The sequence below is a fragment of the Rhinolophus sinicus genome, chromosome 1 (assembly GCF_057876585.1).
Source record: "Rhinolophus sinicus isolate RSI-liver-muscle chromosome 1, RSI-T2T, whole genome shotgun sequence".
Lineage (NCBI taxonomy): Eukaryota > Metazoa > Chordata > Mammalia > Chiroptera > Rhinolophidae > Rhinolophus > Rhinolophus sinicus.
Genome location: NC_142501.1, coordinates 185,778,562 through 185,798,674, shown reverse-complemented (window position 1 = coordinate 185,798,674; position 20,113 = coordinate 185,778,562). Strand labels below are relative to the sequence as shown.

The window sequence follows — 20,113 nt, the reverse complement described above, 5'->3', positions numbered from 1 at the left end:
TAAAACGAAACAAAAGCACAGCAATGTTATGTGACAGGTTTACTCAGGATATGTCAAGGTACATTGACAGAACAGTAGAGAAGTAAGTCACCCAGATTTGGGTGGGGAAGGGATCAGGAATGCCTCTGGATCTGAGATCAGTCAAGGCATTGTCAAAGTGGAAAATCTAAGTAGTGCCACGTTTGCAGGCAGATGAGCATTTTCAAAGCCTTTCAGACACAAGAAAGAATGGCATTTTGGGAAACTGTATATTAAATAAGGTTGGCATGTAAAGTTCAAGGAGGAAGTTAGGGAGTAAACAGAACAGAGATTGGAGTAAGATGAGCGTGTGAAGGACTTTGCATACCTTGTTAAGTAATTATCCTAAAAGCATACAGAGTCTGAAAGATTTAAGAAAGGGTGTGGCATGGTCAAACATTTGAGAAAGATAACTCTTGCTAAAGAATAGGAGGACAAAAGAGAAAAGAGAGATATTAAGGTATTGTTGGTTATTTAGAAATAAAATGGCCTAGAGAGATATAAAGAATGGAATATATGCAGGTGGTAGTAATGAGGTAGAAATGGCAGACATGTGTGACTAGATGTAGGGGTGAGGAGGAAGGAGGGGTAGAGGTGATTCTCAAGTTTTGCTTTGGGGAATAATAGTGTGGGCCACTGGAATAGAGAGTAAAGAAGGAAAATCAAGTTTGGGCAGGGAATGATGCTGAGGTCTGATGTGAAGTTGTTGAGTTTTAGATGCATATGGGACATCCATATGGAAACATCGAGTAGCCAATTGGCTCAGGGGAGAGGTCTGAGCTAAAGTAAGAGCTTTCAGAATAATTAAAGTATAGCTGGTTGTTGAAGTGATTGAAGCAGATCAGTTTACTCAGCTCATGAAAATGAGACATCCCCTCCCCTAAGAATTTATCATTTAAGAAATAGGTGGACACATTGGAGCCCTTAAAGGAGACTGAGATGGAGTGTGTAGAGAGGTGGAAGGAGAATTAAGACATACTGCTGTCATGGAAGACACAAAGGAAAAACTCTCAAAATGAAGAGAGTGTTAAACAGTGTCAGGGACTTTAAAATGGAAAATAGGGTAAAGATTGAAAAGTGTACACTGTGTTTACCAATACAAAAGGCTTTGGTGCTGCTTTTCAGAACCTCATGCATATTAATTATTATCGCTTTGTTCCCTTACTATGGTCTATACCTATAAGCCTCTTTATATAGGATGGGTAAAGTGGATGCAATACAAATCAACCACAGCTGGAAAACCCATGAATCCTCAGGACAGCACATTTTATTAAAATGTCTCTTTTGATTATTCCCACAGTGTGAATGAAATAAGACATATAGCATTTGGTTGGAAGATACATACACCCAGTGCCAAGTTGTACCTCACAACTTATGAGCACAAAGGGAGGTCCCCTGTTTAGTCCCTCCCTCTCTCCTTCTTTCATTCCTTAAATAATCTTTTAAATATAGTCCCTGTCTCAGACAGCTTTGTATCTGGTTGAAAAGAAAAGTCTCCACCTATGTTTATTATTTATTAATAATACAAGTCATTTTGTGCTTAAATGGCACATGAATGAGCCAGATAGTCACAGCAATAGTTCAGAAAGAAGAAGTTTCATTAAGCATATGAATGGCCAGGAAAATTGGAACTTGAGCTGAGACTTGAAAGATGGGATCAGTGAAGCGGAAGAGGGTAGCTGAGAGGTGGTAATGAGCCATTGGAGAGGCCGAGGTGTCTGGAGTAGACGGCTGCTGATAGGAGTAGTAGAGTTATCCTAGGGGGATTGGTCAGACTCCACATGGAGAGCTTTGAATGCCAGACTTAGCAGTTTGAATTTTAAATGCTAACAGAAGAAGCTGTGGGCAGTTAATTAGCAATAAGCGAAAGCCTGTTGAGAATGACTGTTCTGAGAGTGATTTTCAGGATAGCTGCTGGAAGCAACCTGAAGAAAGTCTGGACTGGGTTAAAGGTACGCATAGGGTGGACTCTACCTGAGAAAGTTACCAAGGAAGAATCTAAGGTCTATAGAATGGACATAAGGAGAGTGGGACAGAGCCAGGAGTGCAGTTTCCAGGCTCTCAGCCTCAAGTGGAAAGGTGCTGGCTCGGATAGTAAATGGCCATCAACTGTGATCGGATGGCCATCAGCTATGGCTAGTTGGCCATCAGCTGTAACCAGTGAGCCATTGGCCACTAATATAACTGCCGTGGCTACGCTAGCAGCGGATGGTGGCTGGCAAGTGCAGATTGCCGTTAGCACGGTAAATTGCAGTTAGCAAGGGGTTGGTTGGCAGGCAGAATAGTGGACGGCAGGTTGCAGATTGTGTGGATCCTACTGCCTGTGTGCGTCTTGCCCGGCTGCCAGAGAGACTGGGGTACAGGAAGATCCCTCTTGGGGTACTGGTGGATGTTTGCTGCCTGTGTCTCCAACCCAGCTGCCAGCGAGACTACAGTGATATGACTCCCCTACCTATGGCTCCGTGGGTGTTCTTTTTTGGCCTCAGCATATCCTGCGTTCTTGTGTGGGGAGCGGGAGCTGAGCCCCTGCCTGACACCCTGCATGACAAGGAGTCAGCCAGAGGCAAAGTGACACAGTGTAGGACACTGCAGGAGCAGCAACTCAATAAAAGGAGCCTTTTATTGGGGCGGGGGAGGAAGATTTCAGTGTTGAGTATTTTGAGTTTGAGTTATTGGTAAGATATCTGGAGATATTTATTGACTTTGAAAGATACCAAACTCCTTTCATTGTGACCAAAAATGATCATTCACTTGGGGTTATAGTCTCTGTATGCTGTACGCTGGCACAGTTGGAGTGCACATGCTCCTGCTAACTGGCAAATAAATAAAGACTGAGAAGAATCCACAGGGTTTTCCAATACAAATGGCCTTAGTGTTTGTATCAGCTGGGGTCCTCCAGAGCAACAGAACTGATAGAATAGCTTGCTCTCTCTCTCTCTCTCTCTCTCTCTCTCTCTCTCTCTCTCTCTCTCTCTCTCCCTCTCTCTCATATATACATATATATATATACATATACATATATATATATGTATATGTATATGTGTGTGTGTGTGTATATATATATATATATATATATATATATATATATATATATATGATTTATTTCAGGGAATTGGCTCATGCAATTTTGGGGGCTGGTAAGTCCAAAATCTGTAGGCAGGCCAGCAGGATGGAAACTGAGACATGGTTTCTATGTTATAGTCTTGAGGCAAAATTACTTCTCTGGGAAACCTCAATTTTTGTTCCTAAGGCCTTTGACTGATTGGACAAAGCCTACCCATATTATCAAGGGTAATCTGCTTTACTTGAAGTCAACTGATTATAAATGTCAATCACATTTATAAAATATCTTCACAGCAACATCTAGATTAATGTTTGATCAAACAACCAGGCACCACCGCTTAGTCATATTGACACAAAAGTAGTCATTACAGTAATGTTTCCAAATAAACACCTCTTCTAGCCATTTCTGCAGATTCCCTCCAAGCATGCAGGGTATACCCTCACACTTGTCCTTTCTTGCTGTCTTCTCTTCTCTGGAAATCTTCCCTCCTCACTCCTCCTGCCCTTTCCATGATTCAGCTTTCATATTCCATGTGCTTAGCCTTATAACTTTGGTGGCAATGTGTAAATATACAGTCTTCATTTGACAAACATTCTTCACTATTAATTATTGTGATACATTTAATTGGAAGCTAGAGATCAAAGCCCTTTCATAAAGACCTTTTGATGCTACAACCCTGTGAAGTAGGTAGAGCTGATTGTATTGCTCTATTCATTACCTATAAGTGGGGCTCAGAGAAGGGGAGTAATATACTTGGGCCGCACATGGCTCATAAGAGCATGTGGACAGCACTGAGCTCTAGAATGTTTATGTGTGATCTTTCTGTAGCATAAAAATGCAGACCTCTCAACTATTTAGAGAAAGGCAACAGGAGAGTCTCTCCTACTTGACAGAGTTGCGGATGAAACACACTTGAGGAAAACTGGCGTTTGGAATCTATGTAAAAGAATGCATTTGGTGATAGCATTTCTGCTGCCCAGAGCTCACATCCAGATTCAGGAAAAGAACAAAAATGGAGCAGCAGGGGCTGGCCAGGGACTGAGGTGAGCATGAGTTGGGAGGTCCAAAGGCTGCAGACCAAGCCAAAGAGCAAGGGGCTTGCTCTTTCTAGTCACACCCCCACCGCGCTCTCTTCCACCTGACCTTTGACCGGTCACATCTTACAGTGTTCCGTGGAAGGCAAGTAGAGATGGGAAAACTAGGGCATCTACACAAAGTGACTGAATCACCACTTCCTTCTATTAATAAACAGATGAAATCCATATTTGTGTAGCTAACCCGCTGAAAAAGAAGGAGAATGTTTGGCAGGCACAGTAGAAACCCAATCTGGAAGCTACAAATTTAAAAACAATTATTTTAAATTTCATATCACAAACTTCCTTTTGGAGGCTTCCATGAGCTATATCTATGTTAGGATATTCTTCTGGGAGTAGAAACTTAAGCGCCCCAGAGTTTGTGCGGCCCAGAGCCATGGATTTGATAGGACACATGAAAGCATACTTTAGTCCTGTACTGCAGACATGGTCTTTTGTTCTGATATATAATTTCATTCAACAGTAGTAGACACGCATACTTTGTCTCTTGATTTGCAGTTTTGGGAACAATTTCAAGTTGTTCCCTTCCAGAGCACATTATTAACAACCAATTGGCATACAGTTTCAGTCTTTTTCACAGGTGAGAGTGAAAATTGAAAGAGTGGATTAGAGAGTTCTCTGCAGGCACCCTGGATAATTTATCGCTCTTCTGTTGTAATGGCTGAATGTATATATCTTTCACCATATGTAGCCTTCCATTTAGACTTCTAATCAATGGTAAAGAATAAGAGCTGGTTTTTAAAAACCATCCCTTCGAGTGGAATTAATCAGCTTGTGGTTTCCTTTCAGGTACTCTGACCATTATCCAATATGCCCTATATATCCTCAGACAGGAAATGACCTAAACTTCCATTTCCAGTTGTGGGGTTATTTATCCTGATGCCCCCCTCTAAGTCCACCAAACCCTCTATTTTGCATATTAAAGTTAAGCCTCTAATCATTGATTGATTCTTCATGTCCGTCTGGAAAGTTGATCTGGCCTTGCAATTACATACAAACTTACTTTGTGCATTATGTGGCATGAGTTGAAAAGAAATTATTTTTAAATTCTTGTATTGTTTACCAGTTTGAAAGTTGTGTGAAAGATGAGGATTTATTCCTTCGCTTGACTAGATCCCCTGGGTTTTATTTGTTAAGAATGTTATTTTCCCATGGGCATTAACTGCCCTATTTAGAGGGGAAAAAGTTCTCTATTTTATCTTTAGTTTGGTGATGTTAGTAGAGTTTGGGAGAAGAGCATAAAAAAACTGATGGCAACCTCAGATCATTGGAACATTTTGAACAAAATGGAAAATTGCTTGACTTTGTATCAAATATCATAATTTAAAAACACACCTCACTATAGAAATTACATATTCCCTATAATATGAAGTTTTCTATGTGCATATAAATAATCAAAACCACAAGGCAAATGAGTTTTGAGGGAAACCACCTCCTATTCATCATTGTGAAAAGCGGAAGCTTTTATTTTGTCATTAAAAAGTGTCATTAAGTAGGCAGTTTCTTTTATTCGTGTTCATTTCTAGAACTTTCCAGTACTTTCTAGAAACTCTATTAACTAAAGCACCTCAGTAATTTTCTAGGCTTGGGTTCTGTTAAAATAAATAGAAAGCTTTCATTCATGCAAATTATTACTGAAAATTGACCTTTCTTCTCTCTGTGTGGGAACTCAGTCTATTGCCCTAAAGTACAGAGATTACCAAGATGTAACCTACTTTAGTACTTTCAGTGATTTGTAATATCCTTATCATATTGTCAATAAATTGGACGCCATGGATAATACAGGCATTCCCTTTGGGAAGGGTTTTGATAACACACAAACAGGGAGGATGGCTTACATCAGAATGTTTCTTGTTTGGGGTCTGGTAGTCAGCATCATTTCAGGTGAGAAATGTTTCCTTGCTATATCCTGCTTTTGCTCGCTGACAGTAGCTAGAGCGATGGCTCACTATTAAAATCAATATGATGAATCTCTTAGACAAAGACATCTCTTTTGTTACATATTGGTTCTCACCTTGTCTCACTCTGTGCTAGCTAGCCTTTTGAATATATTAGGATACCAAGATCCTAAACTACAGATCTTCAAACTTCTTACTTTTAATCTATAACCAAAACGAGGTAAAGGTTGTTTGGCGTATCCATTAAGGGCATCATATGATGCCCAGCAATATAAATATATGTACTTATGTAAAACCAGCTCCTTTTCTAACATTCAACTATATATGTTGATAGGACACTAAATGCCCCATAGTGGAATACTAAGTTCTAATATTGGTATTTAAAGTCTTTTAGTTTCTTTTTGACAAGTTTAGAAATGATGCAAGTTTAACAAGTTTAGAAATCTGTAGCAATTGACCAAGATATTGACTCTTCAGTCAGAATGACTTATAAATCAAACTTTACTGCTAAGTAGAAAAAAAATGATTTTAAAAAGAGGATCTTTTTCTGAGATTTTATCTTCAAATCCTGGAAGGCTTCAGAGTACATAAATATGAAAAGTATAAAATTTTAGTTGATGGGAACATTGGAGATTGAGTCCAAGTTTTCTCTTCATTTTTTAAATTAATGAACTAAGAATGGAGCCCGAACAGGAATTTGAAGGAAGACATTGCCAAACTAACATAGAACTACTATGTTTCCCGAAAATAAGACCTAGCTGGACAATCAGCTCTAATGCATCTTTTGGAACAAAAATTAATATAAGACCCAGTCTTATTTTACTATAAGAGTGGATCTTATATAATATAATATAATATAATATAGGACAGGGTCTTATATTAATTTTTGCTCCAAAAGATGTATTAGAGCTGATTGTCCAGCTAGGTCTTATTTTCAGGGAAACACGGTGATGAAAGTGGACATACAGGGTGTGATAATTAAGTTCGCTAACTTGTTGCAACGATGTTGCTAACCTTTTTTGATATCAGAAGGATTATTCATTATGAATTTGTAGCAATTAGACAAACAGTTAACCAAGTTTACTATTTGGAAGTTCTGAAAAGGCTGAGTGAAAAAGATGAAAATGACCTGAACTTTTTGCCAACAATTCATGGCTCTTACATCACAACAATGCACCAGCTCAGACTGCACTGTCAGTGAGGGAGTTTTTAGCCAGTAAACAAATCACTGTATTGGAACATCCTCCCTACTCACGTGATCTGGCCCCCAGTGACTTATTTCCTTACCTGAAGATAAAGGAAATAGTGAAAAAAAGACGTTTTGATGAATTCAGGACATCAAGGGTACTATGACGACAGCTCTGATGGCCATTCCAGAAAAAGAGTTCCAAAATTGCTTTGAAGGGTGAGCTAGGCACTGGCATCGGTGCATAGCTTCCCAAGGGGAGTACTTCGAAGGTGACTGTAGTGATATTCAGCAGTGAGGTATGTAGCACTTTTTCTAGGATGAATTTGCAAGCTTAATTGGCAGACCTCGTATGAATAATGGTACATAGTATGTTTTATTTAAATTAATTTATTTCTAAGGGAATATTTTTAAAATGCTCCATATTTTAAAACATTCAATTCATCAAAGTCATCATATCACATCTGTTACAAAGATTCGTCTCTTGCTGAACTATAGCCAACTAATTTTCCAGAAATGACATTTTTCACAGTTTCTTGTGTTCTCATCATCATGACATAAACCACATCAAGTGTATTTCTTGAGTGATGCTCAAGATGAATTAGCCATGTGCATTCTGTTTCTACACATGGAGTTTCAGTTTCTTAAGAAAAATAAGGACTTTCAGATAAAGATGTCTTTCAGGTTTCAGTCAGCCATAAAATTTTACATTTTTGTTTTTTAAATACTTGTGTGATTAAGAAATAGAATAATACCATGAAGGAAATCTATTTCCTACTTTTAAGTGTTATCCTTTAATTACTTTAGTTAAAACTCTACTTTGTTCATCTTTAATTCCATATGTTTTCCCTTGATTGAAGTGTAAATAGAGTTAAGAGAAAGTTTGGGGATCTATTTACTATTGAATTGAATTAAAATATTTTAATAATTTAGCATTATTTATAAACTTTGATTTTATTGGTTTGGAGTCAAATCTTATTTAAGCAAAATTAATATTTGTGTAAGTGAAAGACTAAAAATATGTTATAAAATGATATAAGATTGAATGATATGTATGTTTGTTGAAAAGGATATTGCTGCAAAAACAAATTATGTTTTTTTTCCCAACAACGTCTAGAAGAAAATGGATTCTACAGCGTTGTTAAATGGGTTTGATATTTTTCATTATTTACCTACTATAGGCGCTTCATGAAAGAGAAAGAAAAATTTCGAATCCTGGGAAATTTCTACACCAGGAAAAAGGCAGATTAAACTCTGTTCTCTAAGATCAGAAAGCAAAGAGTTTTCAAATTTATTGTTTCCTTCAAAAATTTGAAAATCTGAATCATGGTTTGGTTGAATTGACGTCTGTCTTCCGATTGGGACTGCTTTTCGTTGTTCTTGCCTGCAATCGCAATATGGCTGTACAAATAAGGAGACCAGATTCCATTGTACGCAGATTGTTCACGTGGGAATATACACAAGAGCTAAAGGAACCCGGAACTGCACTACACCTGCCCTCTGACATCAATGAAAAATCCTCCCTCTTCTTAATGGCAGAACCAGGTCCCTTGACTTCCTTTGTGAATAAGGACAGTACTACATAACTCTCATGTCCTAGTTCATGCCTCATACACCTATACATTCTGTGTGCGTGTGTGCGCATGTGTGCATGTGTGTGAACTGAACTGAAACTTCTCCTTGAATTCTCCTTTCAATGAGGGAAAAAAAATGGCTGAGGTTTGCAGTTTGTCAAAAGCTTTGAAAAGATTGCTTTAGCAGACTTTATTCCTGGAGTTTTGTACCGCCTCCCCACCCCTTTAGGAAGGGCCTGGTGGGATAGACTAATTTACTTCATGTATACCAATTATTAATACAAACGAGTACCTTGGCCTACTTCCTTTCATTTATACAATTCCAGGGATGGTCAGTCAGCCATGCTCCAGGCAAGACATAGAACCATTCATGCATGGGAGCTTGTGCTTTATTCTCTCCCCAGTAGGCTCTGAGCACGCTGTGGCTGCGGCCCACCAAAGGGTATCTTTTATCCCTCAGCTGTTATTTCGAATCATTCCGAAAGAACCTGCCGAGCCTCATCAATAGAGGTAATTTAGCTAGTGGCTCTAAAATGCTAAGTTATACTTCCTGTCTCAACTGAGCACATTTATAGTATAGAAGAAGTGAAACGTATTCAGTATTCTTTTGACTTACAGTATCTAATTTAGTCCCAGTATCATTAACTATATAACTACCTGTTAAAATAAATTAAGGTGGTTTACTGTTCAATACAATTAATTTTATTGCAGTGAGAAAAGAGAACTATAACTAGTTTTCACAATTTGAGCCTTTGTCAAAGGTCTTCCAGTTGCTTGGGAAGAAAAAGCCCAATAAAGTATGGGAATCTGAGAATGTATTAGCTTTTCAGAATTGTTTGTGTCACTATAAATTCCCCTGTTGAAGTGTCCATGCCTTGTGTTTTCCTTGTTTCTCTAACACTACCACAGTGCCTGGAATTTCATAGGTTGGTTGAATAAAAATTCATATAAGGGTGAATTTAAAAAAAAATCAAAACTTTATTGTATGTGTTTCTTCACTGTCCAAGGTGTAGTATAGCATAATTGTTCAAATGTAGGTTCTGGAATCTGATAGAACTGAATTTATATCTTCATCTTTCCATGTACTAGTTGTGTGATCTTGGGCAAGTCCCTTAACTGCTCCGTCTCAGTTTCCACAACTATAAAATGGGCTAATAATGGTACCCATAATGTCCACAAAACAAATAGCACAGTGCTTGGCATATTATCCCAGCACCATAAGTCTTAGCTGTTCAAGGAACATACCATTTAATAGGAGAGAGAAGATATCAATAGCTATAATGTTAGGCAGAACGTAATGTCATAAAAGTATTAAGAAAACCATCTATGGGTATTCAGAAGAAATCAAGTTTCCATCGGCTATAGGAAAGCAGGCAAATCTTTTGGAAGAGGTGAATGCCTTAAAGCTTGGATGGGATTTTGACAAATGGAATGAATGGTCACCTTAGCAAGAGCAAGTGTGAACCAAGGGAAGAAAGCCTGTAACAATTGGAGGGAAGTCATAGGGCCAAAGGGCTCTCCAGAGGCTGCCAAGGGCTTTGACTGCCAGGTCTGAGCCTTGATTTGGTTAAAATGAGATGTCGTTACCTTTGAAAGAGTGAAAGTGGGGTTTTACAATTTGATCAGTCCATCCTGCTGGAACTGCCTGAGTGTTCTGAGTGCCATATTTCTTCCTCTGGCATTTCAGTGGCACCGTGTTTACATAGCCACTGTAACCCTTAAAGTTTTGTGACTTGGTTAGTACAGTTTCTTTGGCCTTGTTACAGAAAATGTAGGAATGGGTGATTCATATAAATTCTATGATAGCTCATCATCAACAATGTCTAAAGACAATAATAATTGTAGAAAAATTTAGAGTCTTTTAGGCAACATATTTTGCATGATTATACTTCCAATGATTTTTGAGTCCTTATTGAATAAATATATGTAATACTATCTTTATTATTGTTGTACTGTTTTTGAGACTATATTTTTACAAGTAGGCCTTAAAAATATAAATATAAAATAGCTAAAATAAATTAAAAACGTGTTTTGAAAAACTGTTAAAACAGTAGTGACGAAAACTATAATAATAGATCAACACATCAGATGTTGTGCTAATTGATAAAAGCATTGATACAGTTGAACTTATTAAATATAGTTTAGTGGGAATATCACAAAAGTAATGCAGAAGGAATAACAAATATGTCTGACAAAGAAATGGAGACCACTATCCCCTATGCCTCCCACCTCCCAAAGCCTCACCCCTTCCCTCCTTAACAGATTACCGTATTTTGCAGTGTATAATGCACACTTTTTTGGCCCAGATTTGTGAGGGAAAAATGAGGATGCACATTATACATGTGTAGCACTATTTCTGTATCTATGTACATGTTTTTAATTCTTTTATTTATGCTTGTGAGTTAAAAGTGTAACTTGAGAGATTGATAACGATATCCATATGCAAAATAACACCCTGGAGTACGAGAATCAGTTTCGTTGAACTTATGATGAACTTGCAACGATGAAGACTTCTTAGCCTTCTGTGATGCTGAAATATGGTAAATTTGTTACCAGTACGTAAAATGTCTTGTACCTTGTATCTGTTCTTGTGTTTTGTAATTATGTGTTACATAAAATGTCGTGTACCACAATGTTAAAAAATAAATGCTAAAATTCCTTTTTAATACATAAAACAAGTACCTAAATGTAAACAAATAAAAATTGACATAAAAAAATTGGAAGATTTTTTTCCCCTGAAAGTTTGGGCCCAAAATGTGGGTGTGCATTATAAACAGCAAAATATGGTACAAGCCATGGTCCATCATTATAACCATGTTCTTGTATAACCTGAAGTCTCCTTGCTCTCTCCCTCTGGTCTGTCCCGGGGAAACCCCAAGCCTAACTACATACAACTCACCCTATACGCTGCACCTGTACCCACGTCCTGAATACAGGTGAAGAAAAGTAACCCTGTTAAACAGGTGAAGAAAAGTAACCCTGTTAACTGGTTTCATTTTAAATTCAACCACTAATCTCAAGAGGATCCATTCTTTCTGTTTACTTTGGGTTTTGTTGTTTCTTTTTCTAGTTACTTTAGGTGTAGAGCTAGATTGTTTATTTGTGATTTTTCTTGGTTCTTGAGGTAGTCCTACAAAGCTTTGAACTTCCCTTTCAAGACTCTGTGCAGTCCTCATTTAAGTTTCTTTTTGAAATTCTCTTAAATCCTGGCTTCTTTAACTCGAGTTTGTTGTTGTTGTTCTTAATTCTTTTCCTCCTCAATTTCCTTTTGGGATACTCTTCCTCTCTTACTCCTGAAATGTTTGTATTTCTCTACCCAGGGGATCTTAACCTGGAGTGAAATATTCACTAGAGAATCCATGGATAGACTTCAGGGTGTGTGTGTGTGTGTGTGTGTGTGTGTGTGTGTGTGCAAAATTTTAAGTGTTTCATGTGCGTATATTTCTAAGTAGAGCAGCTACAGCTTTTATCTAATTCAAAAAAGAGTTAAGCATCACTCCTACTTGCTTCTGCTGGGTAATCTTACCTAAGCCCATGGCTTCAACCACCAACATGATGCACATGAGAATAGAACAGGGTTCAAGTCAGACAAATCCATGTTCATATTTCAGTTTCCCCTTTTAGAAACTGTGTGTCTCTAGGAATGTTACCTTACCTCTCTGAAACTTGCTTTGTTCAACTACAAAGTGGGAGAATTGACCCCTAATTTGCAGTTACTGTATCACAAACCTCTTGGTAGTTTTTATGATGCAGCCTCAAACATCTCGGTCCCTAAAGCACATAAGCTTGTCAGCTTGAAGAGCTGCTCCTTTCTCCCCAATTTTAAAATAGGTTTTCGCTTTTGGGGCTCTGTCTCACTGGAGCAGTAAGCATTATGTAGCTCATGAATTATGAATTTATTGGCTCTGCTAACACACATTTATTAACACAAACTAAGACAGACAGCTGCAGAGAGCAGTCAGGTCTATTGTTTTGTACAATATTTAGAAAAATTAAATTGGGCACTTATATAAATTAATCATACTGAGAGATGTTTATACATTGGCTTCCAGTATTTATTTGGAGCAATAAAGTAACATACTTCTAAAGATGTTGATAAACATTGAAGAAACCAAATTATTCATTATATACAATGCAATAAAAAATTGGCAGGATAGTAAAAATTGCCTGTGCATTCTTTTAGAAGGCATGTGTTTTTAAAACTATGGAAGCTGATTAGGTGTCTCTTCTCACATGTATTCCATATGTTTATTGTATCCTATTAAAATATATGTTTATAAAACTTTTCATTTATTTATACCTTGTTAGTCTTTTCTGATTCCATGCTCATTGGTGAAAAGACTTGGATATATACAGTAGTTTCTCCTTATCTGTGGTTTCACTTTCCACAGTTTCAGTTACCTATGTTCAACTGTGGTCTGAAAATATTAAATGGAACATTCCAGAAATAAACAATTCATAAGTTTTAAATTGCCCAGCACTCTGAGTAACGTGATGATATTTCGAGCCATCCTGCTCTATCCTGCCTGGGACATGAATCATCCCTTTGTCCAGTGTCTCCACCTCACTTTATGTCATTACATAGGCATTGCATCATCTCACATCATCACAAGAAGGCTGAGTACAGTACAAAAAATATTTTGAGAGAAGATGAAATAGTGCCATTTGCAACAACATGGATGGATCTTGAGATTATTATGCTAAGGGAAATAAGACAGACAGAAAACGTCAAGAACCATATGATTTCACTGATATGTGGTATATAAAACTGAAAGCAACAAAGGAACAAGACAAACAAATAAAAACTCATAGACATAGACAATAGTTTAGTGGTTACCAGAGGGTAAGGGGGAAGGAGGTTGGTAGATGAGGGTAAACGAGACCAAATATATGGTGATGGCAGGAGAACTGACTTGGGATGGTAAACACACAATGTGATATATAGATGATGTATTACAGAATTGTACACTTGAAACCTATGTAACTTTACTAACCATTGTCACCCCAATAAACTTTAATAAAAATATTTTGAGAAAGACCACATTCACATAACTTTTATTGCAGCATATTGTTATAATTGACCTACAGTTATTACTGTTATTATATTATTATTACTGTGCCTTATTTATAAATTAAACTTTAGTGTAGGCATATGTATAGGGAAAAACATAGTATATATAGGGTTCCGTACTATCTGTGGTTTTGGGGGGGTTGTCTCAGAAGATATCTCGCGTAGATAACAGGGGACTAGTCATGTTTAGGAGTTTGATAAACATTTATAGCTAAGATCATAAGTTCGTTAAATAACTCCATGAAATAATACAGCTGAATCCCCAAATCAAATATTTTGGTTTACAAAGCAGTGAAGTTTCCAACAAGCTGCCTAGTAGGGAGCCATGGCCTCCTATCATAATTGGTGCTTGCCTCTGGAACTCTCTTGCCCCTGTCTCTACTACTAATCTACTCTTAAAAGTGATATGGGGCATGCACAAAAAGTGAATTAAAAACCTTTACTTATTGAACTTTGAAGAATAGTTTTATAAATTTTGCAACATTCTTTCAAGTAATGTAAAAATACCCTGAAATGAGAAAAAGTTGGAAAATGGTATTTGAAATCACTGACATAGATCTTTAAGTGAATGGATCTAGTATGGAAAGAAATTAACAAGATTCTGTTTAAAAGTTTTCTGCAGTGAATTAGGTATCATGTGATAAATATTTTTATATCAAGACATGGGACTAGTAAAATTTTGAGAAGTATAGAAAACTCTACAGAAATAATTACCCATAATTCCAACACTCAGAAATAACTACTATTTTCTTATACTTTCCCTCCCTCCTTCTCTCTCTCTCTCTCTCTCTCTCCTTTCTTCTTTCTTCTCTTCACATAGGTAGATTAACAAATATGTTTCAGAGTAAATATATATATGCATATATATATATGTAAAATTATATCCTAGAAAATGTATAATCTGTATTTTATATACTATAATATAAAGAAATAAAGTATATAAATTTCATAATTGGAATAACACTGCATTTTCAGTGTTGAATCATAAGGAAGTAATCAGGGATATAGTCAAATGTTTATAAAGAAAGATATAAACATCATTTATAATAGCAAAAATTTGAATTGACCTCAGTGGGACATGAGGTATTCAATGAATTTTAATGTTAGTTAATGCATAAATAACAGTCTTTTTCTTATGTTCTATGTGAGCAATTTTTAATGACAAAAAAGCACATATAAAATTCTTTTCTTGTTTCCATTATGAACATTTAATTACAGGAAAGAAAAATATGGTATTGCATTAGAAAATATAATAATGTTTCTTAATTATTGTGGGAAGAACTTGTTAACCTGTTTAAGTATAAGACTAAATCTTTAAATATAGTTATTTATTTATGAAAGGTAAACATGGAAGAAATCTTCCAAGTTTTGAATCAATTTTTATTTTCTTTACGTGAACCCAACAAAACCATTTACATGTTTGTTCTCGCTCTCTTTGTTTGTCTCTCAAATTTTAAAAATGAAATATCCTCCAGGCTTGAGACTATAGCTGTGTATTTTCCTCGAGATTAGAATATGGCTTCTTATTCTACAGAATGAAAACCAGTGAGGCTTAAGTATTTTTCAAAAAAAATTCTTAAATTGAAATACCCTTATCTAAGTAATATTATGTGACTGTAGCTAAGGTGAAAATTACTAATATCATGTAGGGTAACACATTAAGCAATATAAATTATGAATAATGTTTATTTCAGTGAAGCATGTGGGAGTCCTTGGAAGCATGAGCAGCTTATACATTGTGAGATTATGCAGTCTTTACAAAGCCATTTTAAAATTAATACACATAATCCTTAATGCTTTAGTTCAATTGCTCTTCTCTATAGTATACCATTTGCATATTAATTGGTTTTTAAGATTTATAGACTTTATCTAAATTTGAATTAGTTGAATAAATTGTTGGTATTGGATATATAGCCAACTTTAAGTTGCCATGCTAAATTTTATAGCATTTTATAATTATCAAAGTAATTTGATGTAATAGCCTCATATTAATTGGATGTGGGAGCTTAATTAAACTAGAAAGTGATTTTTTCTTCAGGATAGACTTTTCATGGCTTTTGTTTTGTGCCACGTGTAAAGGACCAAAATCCTGTGAAGCCTCTGTAGTCTTTGCCTGCCTCCATTCCATCTCTATTATCTGAATACAATTCCAGTGAGTGGGGAGACTTCCTCTGTGGCATGGATGTGTTTATTGTGCAATGACCAGAATTCAAGAGCCCCCTTTCTAAATTATTGGATTGAGAAACCACATTTTAAAATATAAGCCTATGATGTAAGAATAGTAAACTTTCTAACAGTTCTATAAAAACATTACAAACCATTTTTGGACCATTCAAAATATTCTCACCTTTCACCCATTCAACAATTGTTTCTGAAACAGCTTGTAACTTGGGCACTGGGATATTGGGCATTAAATGTGAACACATTCACGGTGCAGGGAAAATAGGCAAGATTCCTGCTTCCTGGAGCTGCAAGTGTAGAGTGCATGTGTTCCACTTACTGAAACAGATTCTATGTCAAACTGCGACTCTTGAGATGTTAAGGACCCCAATGAGGAGATGATTCCATGGGAGGATTTCTATTGCTCCTCCAAACCTCCTGCCACCAGGACAATCCTGTTGCCAGAGTTCCTCCGATGTTCTAAAGCTTTACCTGGATGCCCACGTGCTGTTTTCACCTGAGGGAAAAATACGCTTGACATCCAAATGTGTGGATTTCAGATACTTCAAGAGATAATGAAATTAATCAACTTCAAATGCTCTTTTTAGGCAGTAAGGGTTCCAAAATGCAAAACATAGAAATTATTGTTTTGAAGTATTTTCTTTCAATTCAAGAGAATCAAATAAATCTGAATTGAGGGTAAGTACTAATGGTGGTCATCAAGGTTGGGTTTCTTAGTGAAGAGTTTCTAAGTTATTGAAGTAATTTCTTTCAAATTACCTTGAAGCAGAGGTAGCACCTATTAAAGTTGCATGATCAATACTAATATTCCCTCAAGATTTTGTAAATGAAAGATTTTTTTTAAATTTCAAATTTATCATAGTAACAGTATACGTGGTTCTGTTATCCTAACCAGTATTTCAAAGTAAGATTGTACTTTGTAAGCGCCAATTTTGTCTGCCTATCTGTACATGTGTTAATGGAAAAACAGCACTTGTCCCATCTGAAAAGGAATGACACAGTGTTATCATACATAAAAACGTATCATGTAGTGAAACTAATTGCCTCTGTCAGGAATCTAAATGACTTTGTCAATTTAGAGAAGAGTGTTAGCACTTTCTGGCAACCATAATTGTGATAACAGTCTAACAAAGAATGGTTAATATTGCTCTTTAATTGCCTAATGTAACAATACATACTCCAGTGATACATCGTCTCATTTATCATGTTCCATTGTGGTTTACTTGCCTCACAAAACTTTCAACTTGCTTTGAACACTTTTCTGTCAGGCATCAGCTACTGGCTAATTGCTTCCCACCATGCTGTTCTGATTACCACTTTTTAAAGTCAGTTCCTCCTGCTGTTTCTTTTTCTTCACGCTGGTGCCTTAGCTGCCTGGAGGGCATTGCGTTGAGCTGTTGACTCAGAGCACTCAGCATTCTCCATCTTTACATGTGTGTTGGTTCCAAACTTCAGTATTTCTGTGATTTAACTATTTCCCTTGGCATGGTTCTTGATTATAGTAGATTCAGGTTTTTTGTGTTTTTTTTATATAGAAACAGTTTGGTGATTTGCTTGGGGAAAAGGTCCTTTTCAGGAATTCCATTTTTAAAAACTCATCTTAAGTTGTATTTTGTGAGCCTTAGTCACAATTTACATCTTCTAATTTAGAGTGCATTTTAGAAAACCGAAAGAAATTAGCGTTCACATTTGATTCTTAGTAATATTCCCTATCTATACATTAGAATAGACTAGAAAAATGTCTACTAATGAAGGATAATCATTGTAGTTCTCAATGAACTGCTCAGAAGCAACTTGAAGAAATTCTGAAATATTTCTTTTGGCAATTTTTCTGTGAAGAAGGCTTTATCACCCAGTGCCCTCAGTGACAGGGAGTTTCTGAGTGGGCTTCACTCTTGAGCTCTTGTCTGTTCTCTGTGCTCTGCACTCCCACAGGTAGGAGGGCACTGCCCTGCCCACTGACACTTCTCTGATCACTTCCCTCATGTGGCCAGATGTCTCTATTGCCATGACTACAAGACTTCAGCTGCTAGACTGTTTTCTTGCGGGTACTTTAGGTGTCTACTAGTGAGTCGTTTGTTACATCACATTGAGTGTAGGCAGTCCTAGAATCTTGGGTAAGATTTGTCAGGCTTGCATTGTGTAATCCATGTTTCAGGGAGAATTACTGAAATACATTGATTTTCTGAAAAACCTCCCTACCAACCCACTTCCATTCCTCTTTTTCATGTTCCCTACCCTTCCTACTCACACACACACACACACACACACACACACACACACACACACACCATACACACCTGAAATTCTTATCACATGTGAAGGTAATCTGAGTTTCCTGATGCTATGTGCTTTCCAACGCTCATGTGAAAATCAACTTTTTCATTTTACCATCATTTACTAATTGTTCTCATTGTCACTAACATAAAATCCATAACACAATGTATATTTGTGTATAATAACATATAAATGTATGCACACATGCTAAAATTATTTGTTTAGTGTGATGGCAGAAATGCCACATTTTAATGATAGACAGGAAAAGTGTCATGTGTAGAACAACCATAGGAGTTAAAGAATCTCAGCCACAATGCTAAAATATATTCTTTTGGAAAAATCTTTCTAATTTTAGAGAATCCTACATTTTAGTTTTCACACAAAAAATATAAGAAGTGTAATGTATTCTGAGGTTCTATAAAGATACATGTTCACATTTCTAACTTTGCAGTAGTTTTAAACTTCAGAAAGATCAGAAGCTAAGAGCATCTGGAGTGAGAGCTAGCGTGCAGGTGAGAGTGAGCACCTGTAATTTTCTCCATTTCGTGGATCTGGGAAGATCCATATTTTCATGTAGGTGGAGAGCCCTGCCCGTGTATGTTCTCCACGTTTCGAGCTCCTATTAGGGCTGTCTGTTGCCCTCAAGAACTTTGCTGACCTGGTTTCTGTACCGGTATCAGGTGACAGGCTGTTGCTTGCTGGTCCGAGGTCTGTATCTGGAAGCAGAGATTTCACTGTTCCAGCTGGGGAGTGGTGGGGAAGTTTAGAGCATCCACTCACTTGAAGAGTGCTCTGGTGTCACTGTTGATCTGAGCAAGTCTAAACACAGCTGTGAGTTTAAACTTCCAGAGAGAAAGGCAGAATGACCTGATGGAAAATGCATGAATTTCGGGATCAGATTGGGGTTTGAATTCTGGCTTTTCCGCCGATAGACTGTGTGATTTTTAGCTTCTTTCTGTGAACCTCCGTTTCCTCATTTATAAAATGCAGGGCATTTAGAAGTAATACATGGAATAACATATCTCAAAGTGCCTGGTACTCGGTAAGGAATTAATGTTATTCTCTTTCTCTCTCCCCAGTACTAAAGAGAACAGGAGTGGAGTGAGCAACCTCCACAGCAGCTTGGTTTAATTATATAAAATCTGGCCAACCACATTTCAAACAAAGATTTTGCAAATCATCTGTTCCATCCCCAGTTAGAGAACAAGTACCTAAAGAAATTCCAAGCTTGGAGAGGGGCTAAAAGAGAGAGAGCCTCTCTGGGAGTTGTGTTAGCTCCATGCTTTCCTGTATAACACCTTTGGCGTACAGAGGATGCAATGAGATTGTGCATTATTAATTTGTTTTTAAAGATTTCCCTAACTCAGTATGAACTTTTTCTTTCATTTCATCTTACACAAAACTCAGCTGGAGATTTTAAGGTGATAGGTAATCAATACTTTTATTCACAGGTGATTTTCTCTTACTGAGAAGCATTTACAAATTATGCTACTTTGAAATTTTTACCAGTTTAAGTAACAAGAAAGTGACATTCAAAATGAATTAGATTGGCAGGAGGTTACGTAATATATTGACAGTATGAAGAGTTATGACGCACGTTAATTGAGCCAAAGACCTCTCATATCCTTTTAAAATGCCCTCTGCTTAGATTATGTAGAGTGAGAGAGAGATGTTTATTTAAAAAGATTAACTTAAAGTATTATTGCAACAATGAGAAATATAAAGACTTAGTGAGTTCTAGAACTAAAAT

General features: G+C 36.8%; 1 protein-coding gene across 1 annotated transcript in view; it reads left to right on the top strand.

Moving 5' to 3' along the window:
* The window catches only part of COL25A1 (collagen type XXV alpha 1 chain), a 437,107-nt gene that overhangs the window by 237,949 nt on the left and 179,045 nt on the right, over nucleotides 1-20,113 (top strand). The window lies entirely within an intron of this gene.